Below are 18,052 nucleotides of genomic sequence, written 5' to 3' on the forward strand. Positions count from 1 at the left end.
GTTCTGCCGCCCTGAAACTAGACAAAAGTTTCTAGAGAAGAGTGAGGAGAGGGCTGGAGCATCAGCAAAGGGGGATATGGATGGTGTAACCCCTGAGGAAAGTAAGAGTAGAACCTGCCTCTTCTAGGGGCACAGCCCTAAACTTGGAGAGACCACAGAATCCCCAGATAAGTTCAAGGAAATTAAATGTGGAAAGGACCTGTGCTCTTCTCCTAGGCAGACTCTTTAGTAGAAAAATGGCTGTGTGTGGCTGGGCAGAAGAATCTCATACGTCTAACAGAGTTCCCTGTGCCCTGGGGGCCATGGGAGCTGAGCAATGGTTCCTGTGCACTTGGAAGGGCCCTGGAAGCAGCTGAGAGAGGGGATGAGACTTCAGAACAAGGGACAACTTAGCAGTGGCCTGCGTGGGTGGGTGACCCCTTCTCAGATAGGAATAAAGATGTCTCAACAGATGTCAGCGTGGATAAGTGACGATGCACCCCAGATGCTCCCCACAAGATCCCTAGAACGGAGACACCACCCCCAGAGAAATAGGAAAATCTCAACTCTCCTGAGATTAAGGTTTCCCACCCAATATGGGAGATCATAGCAGAGACTGAGCTCGTTTAACCAAAATAAAGTTAACTTTCTTGCTCACCTGAGCTCATGGACTGAACTTGGACCACTGTTGCACTTTCCACATGGTATTATGCTTGTCTCTTTATATTCCTTTCGTCTCCTTGAGACTGTGAGTAACTGGAGGTCAGGGATAAGGTCTGATTCATCCTGGAATCAGCGACCTCTTGGCCCAGAGTAGGGGCTTGGTGAAAATTTGTTAAATATTGATTGTAAGCTCCCTGAGGGCAAGGAAAGAAAGAGGGCTACGCGGCTGAGCACCTACTATGGGTAAAGCCCTGTGCTATGTTATCCACATTGGCTGCCATAAGAGGTCAGACTATGATTATCCCATTTTGCAGATAAGCGCATTAACAGCCAGAATTTACTAAGCACTCACCAGGCACCAGGCACTTTACAGATATTAACTCATGTAATCCTCACTACAAGCCGATGAGGCTGACACTATTATTACCCCCATTTTACAGATGGGGAAACTGAGGCATAGAGCACTGACGTGATTGTGATGGGATTTGAATCCAGGCTGCGTGATTCCAACACCCCTGTGCCCATTCCCAGCCCTGTGCCCGTGCTCCCTGCATGGTCCACTCTTCCTCTTTAATCCCTGCCCATCTCACTGGTGAACTCTTCACAACCTCCACACCTACCCTGACTTCCTTGATGCTCAAGAATGGAAATATTCATTCTTCCCTCCTTCACTCCTTTGCTCCCATAACACTTTATTTTTAGGATTTGTATAAGTAAGGATTTTGTTTATCTGCATGTAAGAGAAAATCCTAAATAATAGTGGCATAAGAAATAAGAAGTTTGTTTCTTTCTTATGTAAAATAAGCATAAAGATATATTATCCAGGGCTGATAGAGCAGCTCCATTGTGTTGGTGACTAAGGCTATTTTATCTGTTCCATCATCCTAGTATTGGGATCCCTTCACAAGGTGACAGTGTAGGTCAAAAGGGTTACTAAAGCTCCAGCCATTGCATCTACATTCCAAGTAACAGAGAAAAGAAAAGGAGATTGGCTGTTACCTTTAAAAAGACTTCCCAGAAACCCCCAAAACATTTCCCCTTACATCTCATGGACCAAAGTTTTGTCACATGACCACAACTCACTACAAGGGAGGCTGGGAAATACAGTCTTTTAGTTGGATGTTGAGAGAATGGCTATTAAGAAGAAAATCAGTCTCTGCCATATCATCAGTTTAGCATTTATCACATCATATCTGGGATGGTTTATTTGAATATCTATCTCCACAGCTAGAATTTCTTGAGGGCAGATTCTTGTCATCTGCATCCTCATATCCCAAAGTCTAGCACACATTGGAGACACTTCTAATGGAGGAATAGGTAACTAGGTATTACATTTTTTTGGAAGTCCTGATTCCCCTTGTATGGTTCTCTGCCCACAACAAGCCTCCAGTAATTGTTAAAATGAAATAAATTTAAATGTTCTTGTCCTCAATTTCCTCATTTTCAAAATGGGTATAAATGACCTCAAAAGTCAATCCCAGTTTGGACATACTCAGTGTTCGTTATATAAAATTGGAAATATTTATGTTAAAAAATGAAAACCTTGCCAGTTAGGTACTGTGTATAGCTTTTGTTCTTTCTCTGATTCTTCTGTATAAACACATATATATACTTTGCATATAAATAGAACCCACTGTACATACCATTCTGTAAACAGCTGTTTCACTTACTAACATATGAAGTGATTTGTGCTTCCGTCCATGACATACTAGCTTGTAGAGATCAATCCTCTCAATAAACAACTAGAAAACCTAGATAAAATTGTTGAAAAGAAAAATAAAATCTGTTAGAAGGCTTCAAAGAGCTATCCAGGAAGCCAGGACTTGAGGGATCAAGATCCCAGAGGAAGAGAAACACGTGGAGGTGAGCCCGATATTCTAGGTGCTTTTCCATGAATTTGCCAATTTCAAAGTAGCTGGATGGAGAGACTGAGCAGAAAGCAGATGCTAAGCCACAGAGAGGCCAAGCAGAGTTTTCCACAGTCTCACAGGGCTGGAGAGACAAAAATAATTTATGCTGAACACATTTCTGGGCCATTACATGTTCCCCTGGAGCATATATGAACGTTCACTGGAGGTCACAGAACTTATCCATACTAGAATTTCCGCATTGGAAAGAACTCCAGAGATAATGTAACCAAACACTTCATTTTGTGGAGGTAGCAACTGAGGCCCAGAGATGTTGAGTGACTTGCCCAGGGTCATACAGCAAATGGGTACAGCCTCCTGGTGCAACCCCTTCTTGCACTGTATCGCTCCGTAGCTGTTGCTGCTCTTCCAGCCTTCAGTTCCCCATTCCTCTCCACACGTCCTAGCCAGAGATAGAGAGACAGAGAGAGAGAGAGAGAGAGGGGGAGAGAGAGATCAATTTAACCTCACTTCTGATTGTGATCTTTTAATAAGTGAAAGTGCTTTTGAAAAAGGAAACCACAAACCCTTTTATAAAAATTACTGGGCATTTTTCCTAATTAACAAAGTAATACAAATTTATTAACGAAATGTTAGAAAACATACAGATAAGTGAAAACCGAAAGCACCCACAAATTTTTCTCTCCTTCCCATCTATCCCTGATACGGCACTTTAATAAGCTCTTTAATACATAAATATGTATATTTTTTCACAAAATGAGTTTATGCATACCTAGTCACTTATAACTTGCTCCGTTAACATTCATATTATAATCAGTTTTCACATAATTCTGTATTCTCTAATATGATCTTATCTGTGTAATAGCTCACTCTATCGATGTACCATAATTTATTTGACCAATCCCCTATGGTTAGACATCTGGATTCTTTTCAGTCTTTTACTATTATATGCAATCCTGCGATGAACATCTTTATGCATATCTTGGTGATAGCCATGATTATTTTCTCAGGAAACATGCTTAGACTATGGAATAATAGTCTGAACATTTTTAAAGCTCTCAACATCTGGCTCCAAATTACCCTCCAGGAAGCCTGTAGCAAGGTACACTCCCTGCAGCAGTGTGTACACAAAACCGATGTGCTTTACTTGAGGGGGGATGGAGGGAGCAGTCTTGTCATTCCAGCTTGATGTGTGCCATTCTTGCTCACATTCCTTGACACAGAGAGCTTCACAGCATGCCAGTCTAATTAATCTAGAGTGGAGACGTTAGACTACCTGCCCACGGCCAGAAACTCTAGAACTGAGTCAAGGGTCAAGTTGAAAGGATCAATTTTGACAACTCTAAATCACATGCTTGCTACTTGGTCCAGTTTAGCCCTGAAGGAGGCACAGCTGCTCTCACAAACTATCCAGGAAAGTAAACAAGGGAAGGGCCATCTTGCCTACTTTGGGCAGGCATATGAAAAATGCCCACTTGGGTCTCTCAGCCTCCAGAGCGCAGTCTCCTGAGGAAGTGGCCAGATTCCTAATGTGATGGGTGGGGAGCTGGACTGGCACTCTGCCAGATCTGCCAGTCCACAGCGTGGTGCACAGTTGGAGCCCAGTGTGAGTGGCATCATTTCCTCTGGGCCATAAGCGCTTTGCAGTTTTCCAGTCTCCCCTGTGCAAATGAGAAGACAGCTCCCTTGGTTAGTAGGGGTTCTCAGTGTTCTCAGCTAAGACTTTAACTGAGATTTGTTTCAGGTCAAAAGACACAGATTCTGTGACTGATCAGCTGGGTTCTGTGGCTGGTTGCTGGGTCACCTTGGGCAAGTCCCCTCCCTTCTCTGGACCTTCTTAGTTTCCCCACGTGAACAAGGAAGCAGTTGGCCTAGATTTGGTGGGATGTGTATACTGTTTCTTAGAGGAGAGGAAAGAATGGAGGGACTCAGTTCCTGAGCACCCACCAGAGCCAAATACTTTGCACACATAAGAGAATTTAACACAATGGCTCTGTGAGGAAGTAGACATCTGTGCCTTTCCAGCACCGATGCCCTGTTGTTTTGCTAATAGCACCCTGATTTTCTTTTACAAAACCATCCCTTACCCATTTCTAGTCCTTGTGACTTGGGAGGGGCTGACCCCCCCCCCCTCCAGTTGTAAGCATGTGACTCAGGTTTGGCCAATCAGAGCAACCATGATGGTTTCAGGGCTGGGCATGTGACCCAAGCCAGGCCAATGAGAGTCAACCCTAGGATTTTTGCTGGAGGTTTGGGGAAGGAAGTGATCTCTTGGCTTGCGATTGCTTAACTGGCCATTTCTGCGTCCCTGTGGAGAGACCCAGCCTGCTAATAAAACTGATACAAAAGCAAACAGTCAAGAGATAGAGGGATACAGATTTATGACAACTTCCCTTAAGCTTCTGACATGGACTGTGTCTGAATCCAGAATGACTTCCTGCAGTTTTCAGTTTAAAGCCCCTTTTGGCTAAAGCTAGTTATAAGTGGGTTTAATGTACCCTGCAACCAAAAGATCATCACTAAGATCCTGGACGTGGCATAGGCGTTATTATTCTCATTTACAGGTGAGGAAACTGAGGCTCAGAGAAGCAAAGTAAGCAGAGAACTAACAAGTAGCAGAGTAGATATTTTTAATCTACTTCTTTTTTAAATTAAAGTATAATTAACTTACAATGTTGTGTTAGTTTCAAGTGTAGAGCAAAGTGATTCATTATACATATATTCTTTTTCAGATTCTTTTCCGTTATAAGTTATTACAGGATATTGCGTATAGTTCCCTGTGCTATACAGTAGGTCCTTGTTTTTTACCTATTTTATATATAATGGTGTGTATATGTTAATCCCAAACTTGTAATTTATCTCTACTTCTTTTTAATCCATACCTCTAGTCTCTACGCAGGGGCTCAAGTGGTTCCCCCTTTTTAGTTTTCTTTCACAAACCACAGAAGTAGGAATAGGCTTGTGGAGCCAGACTGATCCAGGTTCCAGACCCGGTTCAGCTGCTTCCTACCTGTCTGATCTTGAAGTGACTCACTGGCTGTATTCTCTGAACAAGTCTCCTCATCTCTTTGTGCCTCCGTTTTCTCATCTGCAAAATAGGATGATAATAGTACCTACCTCATGGGATTGTTGTGAGCAGATAAATTAGATTATGTAACACTCTTAGAATAGCCTGACACAGAGTAAGTCTGACAAAAGGGCTAACCATTTTTCTTCTGCTGTCTGTATATTCTTAGTAAGTTGGCTACTCCCTCTCCACCCCACACACCCAGGATATGGCCTGAGTTATCTCATGATACATCAGTTTCAAATGGCACAAGAAAACAACACATACCCTGGTCACCAGGGGCTTCAAATAATGTCTGACATACTGTTTCTCAAATGCTGATGTTTCTAAAAATGCTGATCACTATGGACTTAGCGGGCCTAAAACCAGCCCAGGAAGTGAAACTTTGGAGAGGAATTCCAAATAATCAAGCCTTTGCTGAGTTGCAGAAAGGAGAGAGGGGATGGATATAGACCCAGCCATTTCCGAGGTATTTTTCCCCCTTCACTCCTATCAGATGTAGAGAGCAGAAATGCATTTCCTCAAGAGTTTATATAACAGTTGTGATTGGTTCAAGATGGCGGAGTAGAAGGATGTGCTCTCACTCCTTCTTGCAAGGGCACTGGAATCGCAACTAACTGCTGAACAATCATTGACAGGAAGACACTGGAACTCACCAAAAAAGATACCCCACATCCAAAGACAAAGGAGAAGCCACAGTGAGACAGTAGGAGGGGTGCAGTCACAATACAATCAAATCCCGTAACTGCTGGGTGGGTGACTCACAAACTGGAGAACACTTATACCACAGAAGCCCACCCACTGGAGTGAAGGTTCTGAGCCCCACGTCAGGCTTCCCAACCTGAGGGTCCGGCAACAGGCGGAGGAATTCCTAGAGAATCAGACTTTGAAGGCTAGCGGGATTTGATTGCAGGACTTTATGATAGGACTGGGGGAAACAGAGATTCCACTCTTAGAGGGCACACACAAAGGAGTGTGTGCATCAGGACCCAGGGGAAGGAGCAGTGATCCCACAGGAGACTGAACCAGACCTACCTGCTAGTGTTGGAGGGTCTCCTGCAGAGGCAGGGGGTGGCTTTGTCTCACCGTGAGGATAAGGACACTGGCAGCAGAAGTCTGGGAAGTACTCCTTGGTGTGAGCCTTCCCAGAGTCCACCATTAGCCCCACCAAAGAGCCTGGGTAGGCTCCAGTGTTGGGTCGCCTCAGGCCAAACAACCAACAGGGAGGGAACCCAGCCCCACCCATCAGCAGACAAACGGATTAAAGTTTTACTGAGCTCTGCCCACCAGAGCAACACCCCTCTCCACCCACCACCAGTCCCTCCCATCAGGAAACTTGCACAAACCTCTTAGATAGCCTCATCCACCAGAGGGCAGACAGCAGAAGCAAGAAGAACTACAATCCTGCAGCCTGTGGAACAAAAACCACATTCACAGAAAGACAAGATGAAAAGGCAGAGGGCTATGTACCAGATGAAGGAACAAGATAAAACCCCAGAAAAACAACTAAATGAAGTGGAGATAGGCAACCTTCCAGAAAAAGAATTCAGTATAATCATAGTGAAGATGATCCAGGACCTCGGAAAAAGAATGGAGGCAAAGATCGAGAAGATGCAAGAAATGTTTAACAAAGATCTAGAAGAATTAAAGAACAAACAGAGATGAACAATACAATAACTGAAATGAAAAATCCACTAGAAGGAATCAATAGCAGAATAACTGAGGCAGAAGAACGGATAAGTGACCTGGAAGACAGAATGGTGGAATTCACTGCTGTGGAACGGAATAAAGAAAAAAGAATGAAAAGAAGTGAAGGCAGCCTAAGGGACCTCTGGGACAACATTAAATGCAACAACATTCACATTGTAGGGGTCCCAGAAGGAGAAGAGAGAGAGAAAGGACCCGAGAAAATATTTGAAGAGATTATAGTCGAAAACTTCCCTAACATGGGAAAGGAAATAGCCACTCAAGTCCAGGAAGCGCAGAGAGTCCCATACAGGATAAACCCAAGGAGAAACACACCGAGACACATAGTAATCAAATTGGCAAAAATTAAAGACAAAGAAAAATTATTGAAAGCAGCAAGGGAAAAATGACAAATAACATACAAGCGAACTCCCATAAGGTTAACAGCTGATTTCTCAGCAGAAACTCTACAAGCCAGAAGGGAGTGGCATGCCATATTTAAAGTGATGAAAGGGAAGAACATACAACCAAGATTACTCTACCCAGCAAGGATCTCATTCAGATTCAATGGAGAAATCAAAAGCTTTACAGACAAGCAAAAGCTAAGAGAATTCAGCACCACCAAACCAGCTCTACAGCAAATGCTAAAGGAATTTCTCAAAGTGGGAAACACAAGAGAAGAAAAGGACCTACAAAAACAAACCCGAAACAATTAAGAAAATGGTCATAGGAACATACATATCAATAATTACCTTAAACGTGAATGGATTAAATGCTCCTACCAAAAGACACAGGCTCGGTGAATGGATACAAAAACAAGACCCATATATATGCTGTCTACATACAAGAGACCCACTTCAGACCTAGGGACACATACAGACTGAAAGTGAGGGGATGGAAAAAGATATTCCATGCAAATGGAAATCAAAAGAAAGCTGGAGTAGCAATACTCATATCAGATAAAATAGACTTTAAAATAAAGAATGTTACAAGAGACAAGGAAGGACACTATGTAATGATCAAGGGATCGATCCAAGAAGAAGATATAACAATTATAAATATATATGCACCCAAAATAGGAGCACCTCAATACATAAGGCAACTGCTAACAGCTATAAAAGAGGAAATCGACAGTAACACAATAATAGTGGGGGACTTTGACACCTCACTTACACCAATGGACAGATCATCCAAACAGAAAATTAATAAGGAAACACAAGCTTTAAATGACACAATAGAACAGATAGATTTAATTGATATTTATAGGACATTCCAGCCAAAAACAGCAGATTATACTTTCTTCTCAAGTGCGCACAGAACATTCTCCAGGATAGATCACATCTTGGGTCACAAATCAAGCCTCAGTAAATTTAAGAAAATTGAAATCATATCAAGCATCTTTTCTGACCATAACACTATGAGATTAGAAATCAGTTACAGGGAAAAAAACGTAAAAAACACAAATACATGGAGGCTAAACAATACGTTACTAAATAACCAAGAGATCACTGAAGAAATCAAAGAGGAAATCAGAAAATACCTAGAGACAAATGACAATGAAAATATGATGATCCAAAACCTATGGGATGCAGCAAAAACAGTTCTAAGAGGGACGTTTGTAGCAATACAAGCCTACCTCAATAAACAAGAAAAATCTCAAATAAACAATCTTACCTTACACCTAAAGGAACTAGAGAAAGAAGAAGATACAAAACCCAAAGATAGTAGAAGGAAAGAAATCATAAAGATCAGAGCAGAAATAAATGAAATAGAAACAAAGAAAACAATAGCAAAGATCAATAAAACTAAAAGCTGGTTCTTTGAGAAGATAAACAAAATTGATAAATGATTAGACTCATCAAGAAAAAGAGGGAGAGGACTCAAATCAATAAAATTAGAAATGAAAAAGGAGAAGTTACGACAGACACTGCAGAAATACAAAGCATCCTAAGAGACTACTACAAGCAACTCTTATGCCAATAAAATGGACAACCTGGAAGAAATGGACAAATTCTTAGAAAGGTATAACCTTCCAAGACTGAATCAGGAATAAATAGAAAATATGAACAGACCAATCACAAGTAATGAAATTGAAACTGTGATTAACAATCTTCCAACAAACAAAAGTCCAGGACCAGATGGCTTCACAGGCAAATTCTATCAAACATTTAGAGAAGAGCTAACACCCATCCTTCTCAAATTCTTCCAAAAAATTGCAGAGGAAGGAACACTCCCAAACTCATTCTATGAGGCCACCATCACCCTGATACCAAAACCAGACAAAGATAGTACAAAAAAAGAAAATTACAGACCAATATCACTGATGAATATCGATGCAAAAATCCTCAACAAAATACTAGCAAACAGAGTCCAACAACACATTAAAAGGATCATACACCATGAGCAAGTGGGATTTATCCCAGGGATGCAAGGATTCTTCAATATATGCAAATCAATCAATGTGATACACCATATTAACAAATTGAAGAAGAAAAACCATATGATCATCTCAATAGATGCAGAAAAAGCTTTTGACAAAATTCAACACCCATTTATGATAAAAACTCTCCAGAAGGTGGGCACAGAGGGAACCTACCTCAACATAATAAAGGCCATATATGACAAACCCACAGCAAACATCATTCTCAATTGTGAAAAACTGAAAGCATTTCTTCTAAGATCTGGAACAAGACAAGGATGTCCACTCTCACCCACTGTTATTCAACATAGTTTTGGAAGTCCTAGCCACGGCAATTAGAGAAGAAAAAGAAATAAAAGGAATACAAATTGGAAAAGAAGAAGTAAAACTGTCACTGTTTGCGGATGACATGATGCTATACATAGAGAATCCTAAAGATGCCACCAGAAAACTACTAGAGCTAATCAATGAATTTGGTAAAGTTGCAGGATACAAAATGAATGCACAGAAGTCTCTTGCATTCCTATACACTAATGATGAAAAATCTGAAAGAGCAATTAAGGAAACACTCCCATTTACCATTGCAACAAAAAGAATAAAATACCTAGGAATAAACCTACCTAGGGAAACAAAAGACCTGTATTCAGAAAACTATGACACTGATGAAAGAAATTAAAGATGATACGAACAGATGGAGAGACATACCATGTTCTTGGATTGGAAGAATCGATATTGTGAAAATGACTACACCACCCAAAGCAATCTACAGATTCAATGCAATTCCTATCAAATTACCAATGGCAGTTTTTACAGAACTAGAACAAAAACTCTTAAAATTTGTATGGAGACACAAAATACCTCGAATAGCTAAAGCAGTCTTCAGGGAGAAAAATGGAGCTGGAGGAATCAGACTCCCTGACTTCAGACTATACTACAAAGCTACAGTAATCAAGACAATATGTCACTGGTACAAAAACCGAAATATAGATCAATGGAACAGGATAGAAAGCCCAGAGATAAACCCACGCACTTATGGTCAACTAATCTATGACAAAGGAGGCAAAAATATACAATGGAGAAAAGACAGTCTCTTCAATAAGTGGTGCTGGGAAAACTGGACAGCTCCATGTAAAAGAATGAACTTAGAACACTCCCTAACACCATACACAAAAATAAACTCAAAATGGATTAGAGACCTAAATGCAAGATCAGACACTGTAGAACTCTTAGAGGAAAACATAGGAAGAACGCTCTTTGACATAAATCACAGCAAGATCTTTTTTGATCCACCTCCTAGAGTAATGGAAATAAAAACAAAAATAAACAAATGGGACCTAATGAAACTTAAAAGCTTTTGCAAAGCAAAGGAAACCATAAACAAGACGAAAAGACAACCCTCAGAATGGGAGAAAATATTTGGAAACGAATCAACAGACAAAGGATTAATCTCCAAAATATATAAATAGCTCATGCAACTCAATATTAAAAAAACCAAGCAACCCAATCCAAAAATGGGCAGAAGACCTAAATAGACATTTCTCCAAAGAGGACATACAGATGGCCAAGAAACACATGAAAAGCTGCTCAACGTCACTAATTATTAGAGAAATGCAAATCAAAACTACAGTGCGGTATCATCTCACACCACTTAGAATGGGCATCATCATAAAATCTACAAACAACAAATGCTGGAGAGGGTGTGGAGAAAAGGGAACCCTCTTGCACTGTTGGTGGGAATGTAAATGGATACAGCCACTATGGAGAACAGTATGGAGGTTCCTTAAAAAACTAAAAATAGAATTACCATATGACTCAGCAATCCCACTACTGGGCATATACCCAGAGAAAACCATAATTCAAAAAGACACATGCACCCCAATGTTCATTGCAGCACTGTTTACAATAACCAGGTCATGGAAGCAACCTAAATGCCCATCGACAGACGAATGGATAAAGAAGATATGGTATATATATACAATGGAATATTACTCAACCATAAAAAGGAACGAAATTGGGTCATTTGTTGAGACGTGGATGAATCTAGAGACTGTCATGCAAAGTGAAATAAGTCAGAAAGAGAAAAACAAATATCGTATATTAACGCATATATGTGGAACCTAGAAAAATCGTACAGATGAACTGGTTTGCAGAGCAGAAATTGAGAAATAGAGAACAAACGTATGGTCACCAAGGGGGGAAAGCGGCGGGGGGGGGGGAGGGGGTGTGTGTATGTGATGAATTGGGAGATTGGGATTGACATATATACACTAATATGTATAAAATGGATAACTAATAACCTGCTGTATAAAAAAATAAATAAAATTTTAAAAATTTTAAGAAATTTAAAAAGCTTATAACAGTTGCTACCACAAGTGCTAACTCAGTTCCAAAGGGTGTATCAGTCTGGTAAAGTGTAAAATATGGGGGCCCTGGAGACGCGCCAGGGAATGGGAGGGGGCTTACTGTGGATTCAGGGTGAGTCCTGGTTGTGGGGTTATGCTCATGCACAGGGGGCTGGTCAGAGGAACAAATGGGGAATCCTTTGCCTCTCAGATTCATGAAAAGTCAGAGCTGGGGCCCAAGATAGTAACATGGTCTGTCAGTTACCCAGAATCCAAAGTCTCCTGTTTCTGGGCATTACCATCAGCCCTTTAATCCCCACCTTGTAGACAGGCTTAGTGGTCTGTCAGCTACCATTTATGGAGCACTTGCTAAGTCCTTTACATAAATGACCTCATGGAACTTACCAGCAGCCCCATCAAGTTGAAGATTACAGTACATTAATTACGACTTTGGATCTTGTAGCCAGGCTGCATAGGTTGGATTCCCAGTTCTCCTGTGTGACCTTGAGTAAGTTACTTAACCTCTCTGTACCCCCAGTTTTCTTCTCTGCAAAATAGTGATAATAATAGTTCCTGCCTTTTCAGGGTGTTGTGAGGATTAAATGAGTAAGCACCTGCAGCATTTAGAAAAGTGCATGGCACAGTGGCAGCTGTTTTAATTAACCCTCATTTTACAGATGTGGACACTGAGGCGGGAAAGAGAGATCACTCATGTACCATACACAGCTCATGAAGCTGGGCCTCAAACTGGCTCTACACCATTTCACCACCACTGAGTGGAATTTTCCTCTACTCAGAAGAGGCTAAGATACCCCCATGAAATGAAATATCCCCAAACCCACACACAGCCACCCCTCCCAGTTCCCTCCTTCTTCTTTTTGTTTTGTTTTGTTTTTTTTTTTGGACGCGAGGCGGGCCATGTGGGATCTCAGTTCCCAGACCAGGGATCAAACCCGTGCCCCCTGCAGTGAAAGCAGGGAGTCCTAACCGCTGGACCGCCAGGGAATTCCCTCCCTCCTTCTCAAACACCCACCTCTCCCACTCAGTTTGAGTGTCTCTTTTGGAGTGTTGAGATAAGATAACAGTTGAGCGGTTCCAGTGGAGTTTTCCTGGCGCTGAGGAGAGAGGGGAAAATCTACTTCTCTTCCCCAGCTCTGGAAATGAAGGCAGCCAGTAAGAATTCTCAGGCTCCTAGAGTCAGGGGCAGAGGAGACCTGCAGAAGAACCACACCCCCATCCTTAGGCTTCAGGATGCTAATTGGAACACACTGAATTTTGAAACGAGCTCATTTGAGCGGCTGGGGAGAAACAGGGGAGCGGTGTGGGGTTCTAGACCTTGGGGGTCTCTCTAGTTCCCCGTGGAAGCTCTAGGGGGAGGGTCCCTATCTGTCAATCCCAGTCTTTGCCTGGCTTTGTCTGTCTTTTCCTAGTTTGGCCTCTCTGGCAGGGACACGGAGAAGTGGGGTGTCACTAGATGTCTTTGTCAGTCGGGCTGTGGTTCATCGCATCTGTGACTCTCTCTCTCTCTCTCTGCTTCTTTAGTTTGACTCATTTATTTCTGTCTGCCCTCAGGTGTGTGTGTGTGGCGGGGAGGACGTTCTCGCCAGGGTTCTGACCCTGCTTTCAACCTCTCCCTCCAGACCCGAGGAACCTCCGCACCGTGCAGAGCCGGAGGCCGGGGCGCTCTGCGGGAGCAGCTTTGACCCTGGGGCAGGTGTGAGAGAAGGGGTCCGAGCCTGTGGCGCCCCCTCGCTCCCCTTCCAGCGTGCGCGGAGAGGGGGCGGCCTAGGAGCACAGAGCGGGAGGCGGGGGCACTGCGGGCCCGGGGGCCCAGGTCTCCGCCTCCCTCCCGCCTTCCGGGCTGGCGCCCCTCGGCGCGACTCCTCCTACCGCGCCCCGCCTCCGGGTCCGCTCCCTCGGCGCCCCCGCCGCCGTCGCCGAGCACCGAGTATCCTGGCTGCCGCGGCCGCCTCGCCGCCAAACTTTCCCGGGAGCCGGCGCCGGTGAGTCGGAGCGGAGCGCGGGCAGGGCGCGGGCAGGGGCTGGAGTGCGGCCGCAGCTGCGGGGCGAGGCTGTGCGTGGCCGGGCTTGGGTCTGGGCATCCCCACGGAGCCGCAGAGCTCCTGGAGCCGCCGGCGTGGGGTGGGCGCGCTCCGGGGCCTTGGCGACCGTGGGCGGCGCGGGTAGGGTCCCGGAGCGCGGCTGGCTCCGCGGCACCCTGTCTGATACCCAGCTCTGGCCCCCGCCCCGACGCGCACACACCTGTGGCTTTGCCTGGGTTCACCACCGTGCGCGCCCCAGGCATCTGCCTCCGGCTCCGACAGGGGAGGGCGAGTCTCCATTTTTTCCCAGAGCTGCCCTAGGCTCTGAGTTTGATGTTCCGCACAGTCCGAGCCCATCTCTTGAGTGCGTTGAATGTGCCAGGCACTGTGGGTATCCGTGATCTCTTTCGGTTCTCCCTTTAACTTGATGAACCGGCATTATTATACCCATTTTACAGAGAAGGAAAGACGCTCAGAGAGGGAAAGTTGTGACCAGGAGCACCACCGAGTTAAGGAGAGAGCCAGGATTTTGAACCCGAGTCAGCCTGACCCAAACCACTTAATCACATGCGGGCAAGCCCCAGGTTCAGCGTCACCAGGGGTCTGGTGTGGGAAGTGTGGAGACCACTGCCCACGCTCCTACAGCATGGCTGCAAACCCAGGGCGGACCACCACCTCCTCATTGTGCCTCACGGAGGATCCTTTGGAAAGATGAGTGGCCCTTACTTTCAGGGAGTGGATTCTGGTGGCAGAAGCCCGTTGGGCTGCCCTTTCAGGTGAGAGCCAAATTTCAGAAGTTACTCTCGATTTTTCTGGAAGGAGCCAAGGAAGTCAGGAGCTGGAGCGCAGCAGTTCTTCACGGAAACCTCTTTCCTTCTCTGGGTGACTCTCCCCTCCCCGCCCCCCGCCCCCTAAAGAGACCCCACCCCAATCCCTTAATCTCTCTGAGGTGTCCGCTCCGCCTGGGAGCTGGTAATGCAGAGATGCTCCAGGCAGGGTCGCTGTCCTCCGGCAGGGGGCTCCCACCTCAGGCCGGGAACCCGATGATGAAGGAATGGTGCTGGGGGTAAGTACTATGTGAACCAGGTCCCCCGGCTGGAAGGTACTTGGGGCACTCATTCCATGATGGGGGCTAAGTCGCTGTGGCGGGAGCACAGATGGAGTGTGTCTGCAGAGCATGAAGGAGAGCAGAGCTGGAGATCTGATAGGGAGGTCTTGAATGCCCCAATCTTAGCTTTAATCTTGGAGTCAGGCAGGGACCAACAGAGACTGGGAGAGAGAGAGAGAATGGACCCGTCAGAGTATCATTATGCATTATCCCACTTAGTTTTCACAGCAGCCTTGCAAAGTGGGCACTATTATTACTAGACTCGTTGAACAGATTGTCTTTTGAGGCTCAGAGAGGTTAAATAGCTTGCCTGGGGTTGCCCACCTGGTCCGTGGAGGAGTTGGGATTTGAACACAGGTCTTCCTTGACTCCTTCCAGATTGTCAGTGACACTCAGGCTGTAGATGGGACCTTAGGTCCCTCCTGCTTGTGACTGGCAGCAGCAAAGGTGAAAAGAGAGAGATGCCAGGCAACAGGGTCCCTGATGCCCCTGCACCGCTCTCCTTTCTCTGTGATAGGTGTCGTGTAGGAGGCCTGCTGCTGAGTGGTTATCACTCACAGTAATCCCTGACAGCCCCACGTAAATTCCCTAATCTGACCCAGGGCTGGTTGGACCCTCACACGGAAGCCTGAGGCTGCCTGAGGCTACCCTGCTGTCTCAAGAGGTATTTCCCCTGATGGAGGGAAAGTCTGTAGGGAAGCCTGATACCATTTTCATGTGTCAGAGAGAATCCCTCCAGGATAGATGGTGGAGATGGCTCAGCACTGCCTGAACAGGATTTCAGAGCTGGGTGGAGGCGGGAGCTGCCTCCAAGCCCCTGCAGCCCAGAGGAGTTTGGACAGCGCTGGGCTGGGAGTGCTCCCCCCTTGGCTGACTGTCCGAGGTAGGAAGAACTTGTATCTGAACTTCCTTTCCTCGGACTCTCTCAGAATTCCATGTTCCTGTTTGTGCTTTCCTTTTTACTATCCAGGAGTGCCTGGTGGAAATGGTGTGGCCTTTCTATAACAAAGAGGAGACATGGCAAAGAGATCAAAAGTGTGGATTCTGGAGCTGGCTCAGGTCCCAGCACTGTCACTTATGGGCCCTGTGGCCTTGAGCAGGATGCTACACCTCTCTGTTCCATTTTTAGGATGGGAGTATTCCTAGCACATTCCTCACTGGGTTGGTGAGAGAACTAATTGTGTTCATGCACATAAAGCACCTAGATACAATACACTTTTATGAGGCAGTATATAAAAATGCTATTTAAACGTTAGTTGTCACTGTTGTTACTGTTAAGGTCAGACAGGCCCAGCTTGGTAACCTGGCTCTGCCACCTGCGAGCTGCCTGCCTGCCTTCCTTAAGACTCTTGCTTTTTCGTCTATAAAGTGCGAGTAGTCTAGTGTTAGATGTAATGTAAGAAGTCTTAGTGTAGGCTCAAGCTTTAAATAGCCTAAAACCTCAAGTCCCAGTGCAAACTTATTTAAAACTTCTGGTGCTCTATGAGGTACTCAGCAAATGCTGGGCATTACCATGATTACCACTGTTGCGGCAAACCTCACTCCTTCACACTGCAGCTTGAACTTGATGCTCTGGCATGTTTCTGAGGGGCATGGATTTGGGACAGTTTTCTGGCTTGTGGGGCACGAGAAGGATTCTTCTTATCTTTCTGCCCAGGTTCGTGGTCATTTCTCAGGGACAAGCGTGGGCCTCTTGGTGGTCATTTCTCAGGGACAAGTGTGGGCCTCTTTATGGTTGTGGGAGGGCAGAAGGTAGGTGTGAAGTTCATTTCATAAGGTCTGCCCTGTCCTCACCAAGGCAAACACGTCAGCAGAACACGCCACCCCAGCTGCCTTTCAGATTGATATTTTGTGCACCTTCCTGGTGGAGAAGACATATCCAGAGTTCTGGGGTTTTTTCCCCCTTAAAGACAGAATGGTGTAGCAAAAAAAGTTCAGGATTAGAACCCCAGCCCTGGCCCTGTGAGCTGAGTGACCTTGAGCATCAATTTCCTCATCTGCAAAATGGCCATTAATCATATCTTCTAGCGTCTGTTTCTCAGGGTTAATGCCAGGGTGGAAAAGAAAAGGAAAAAAGCAGGTAGTATAAATGGCAAAGAATTACAAGCAATTGTAAGTAATTCTCATTAGCATTCAGGCTGGGCATTAGCTGTAATTGCTCCTGATCCAAGACGTTTTATCTGAAAGACGTACCTGGCAGAGGATCATTCAAGCCCAGTCACCTGCTGCCCTCCCTTTCACAGTGACGCTGAGCATTTCTGAATCTTGGGATGTAATTACAATAAAGCTCCTGTATCTTACTTATGAGTGACTCACTTCTGCTGTTATTGGTGGCAGAGGACTCAGGCGCACACTCATTGGGAACAATGCTGCTGATGCTGGGGGGAGGCGGGTACAGGATGCCTCGCCTCTTTATGCGTTCATCTTCCCTGCTGTAATTGTGCAGTGATAATGCATGAGAGTCACATGGGCCAGGATTGAAGCTGACAGCTCTCAATTTGTGCAGCACCTTGGATGGCAAGACCCACTGAAACTTGTTGCTGCCAGCAGAGTGGACGTTAGAAACCATTGCATCACAACAGAGAGGATGGAACAGAGGAAGTTGAGGAAGGCACCTCGGGGAGTGGTTAAAAAGCATGGATTCTCATGTCCAGCAGACCTGAGTTTGAATCTTAGTTCTGCCAGCTTGTTAGTTGTGGTATGATTTTTGTCTATCTTCCCACCTTGACTATCAGTTCTAAAAGAGCAGGGACCATGTCCATCTTACTCACCAGGGTATTCACAGCTCTTGGTACATAGAAGGGGCTCATGAATATCTAATGAATGAATGAATATATGAATGACGAGTTGCTTGTTTGAGCCTCAGCTTTCTCATCTG

The 18,052-nt window shown here is 44.9% G+C and overlaps 1 protein-coding gene across 2 annotated transcripts in view; it reads left to right on the forward strand.

Moving 5' to 3' along the window:
* Nucleotides 1-13,788: 13,788 nt before the first annotated feature.
* The window catches only part of HRH1 (histamine receptor H1), an 89,852-nt gene continuing 85,588 nt past the window's right edge, over nucleotides 13,789-18,052 (forward strand). Inside the window, exon 1 of one of the 2 annotated variants that reach the window (XM_082415747.1) lies at nucleotides 13,789-14,027. The gene's annotated coding sequence lies outside the window, so the exon portion shown is untranslated. The remainder of the gene's footprint in view (nucleotides 14,028-18,052) is intronic. The other variant, XM_082415749.1, reaches the window with a different exon arrangement.

This window comes from Balaenoptera physalus (genome assembly GCF_965194825.1).
Source record: "Balaenoptera physalus genome assembly, chromosome: 11".
Classification (NCBI taxonomy): Eukaryota; Metazoa; Chordata; class Mammalia; order Artiodactyla; family Balaenopteridae; genus Balaenoptera; species Balaenoptera physalus.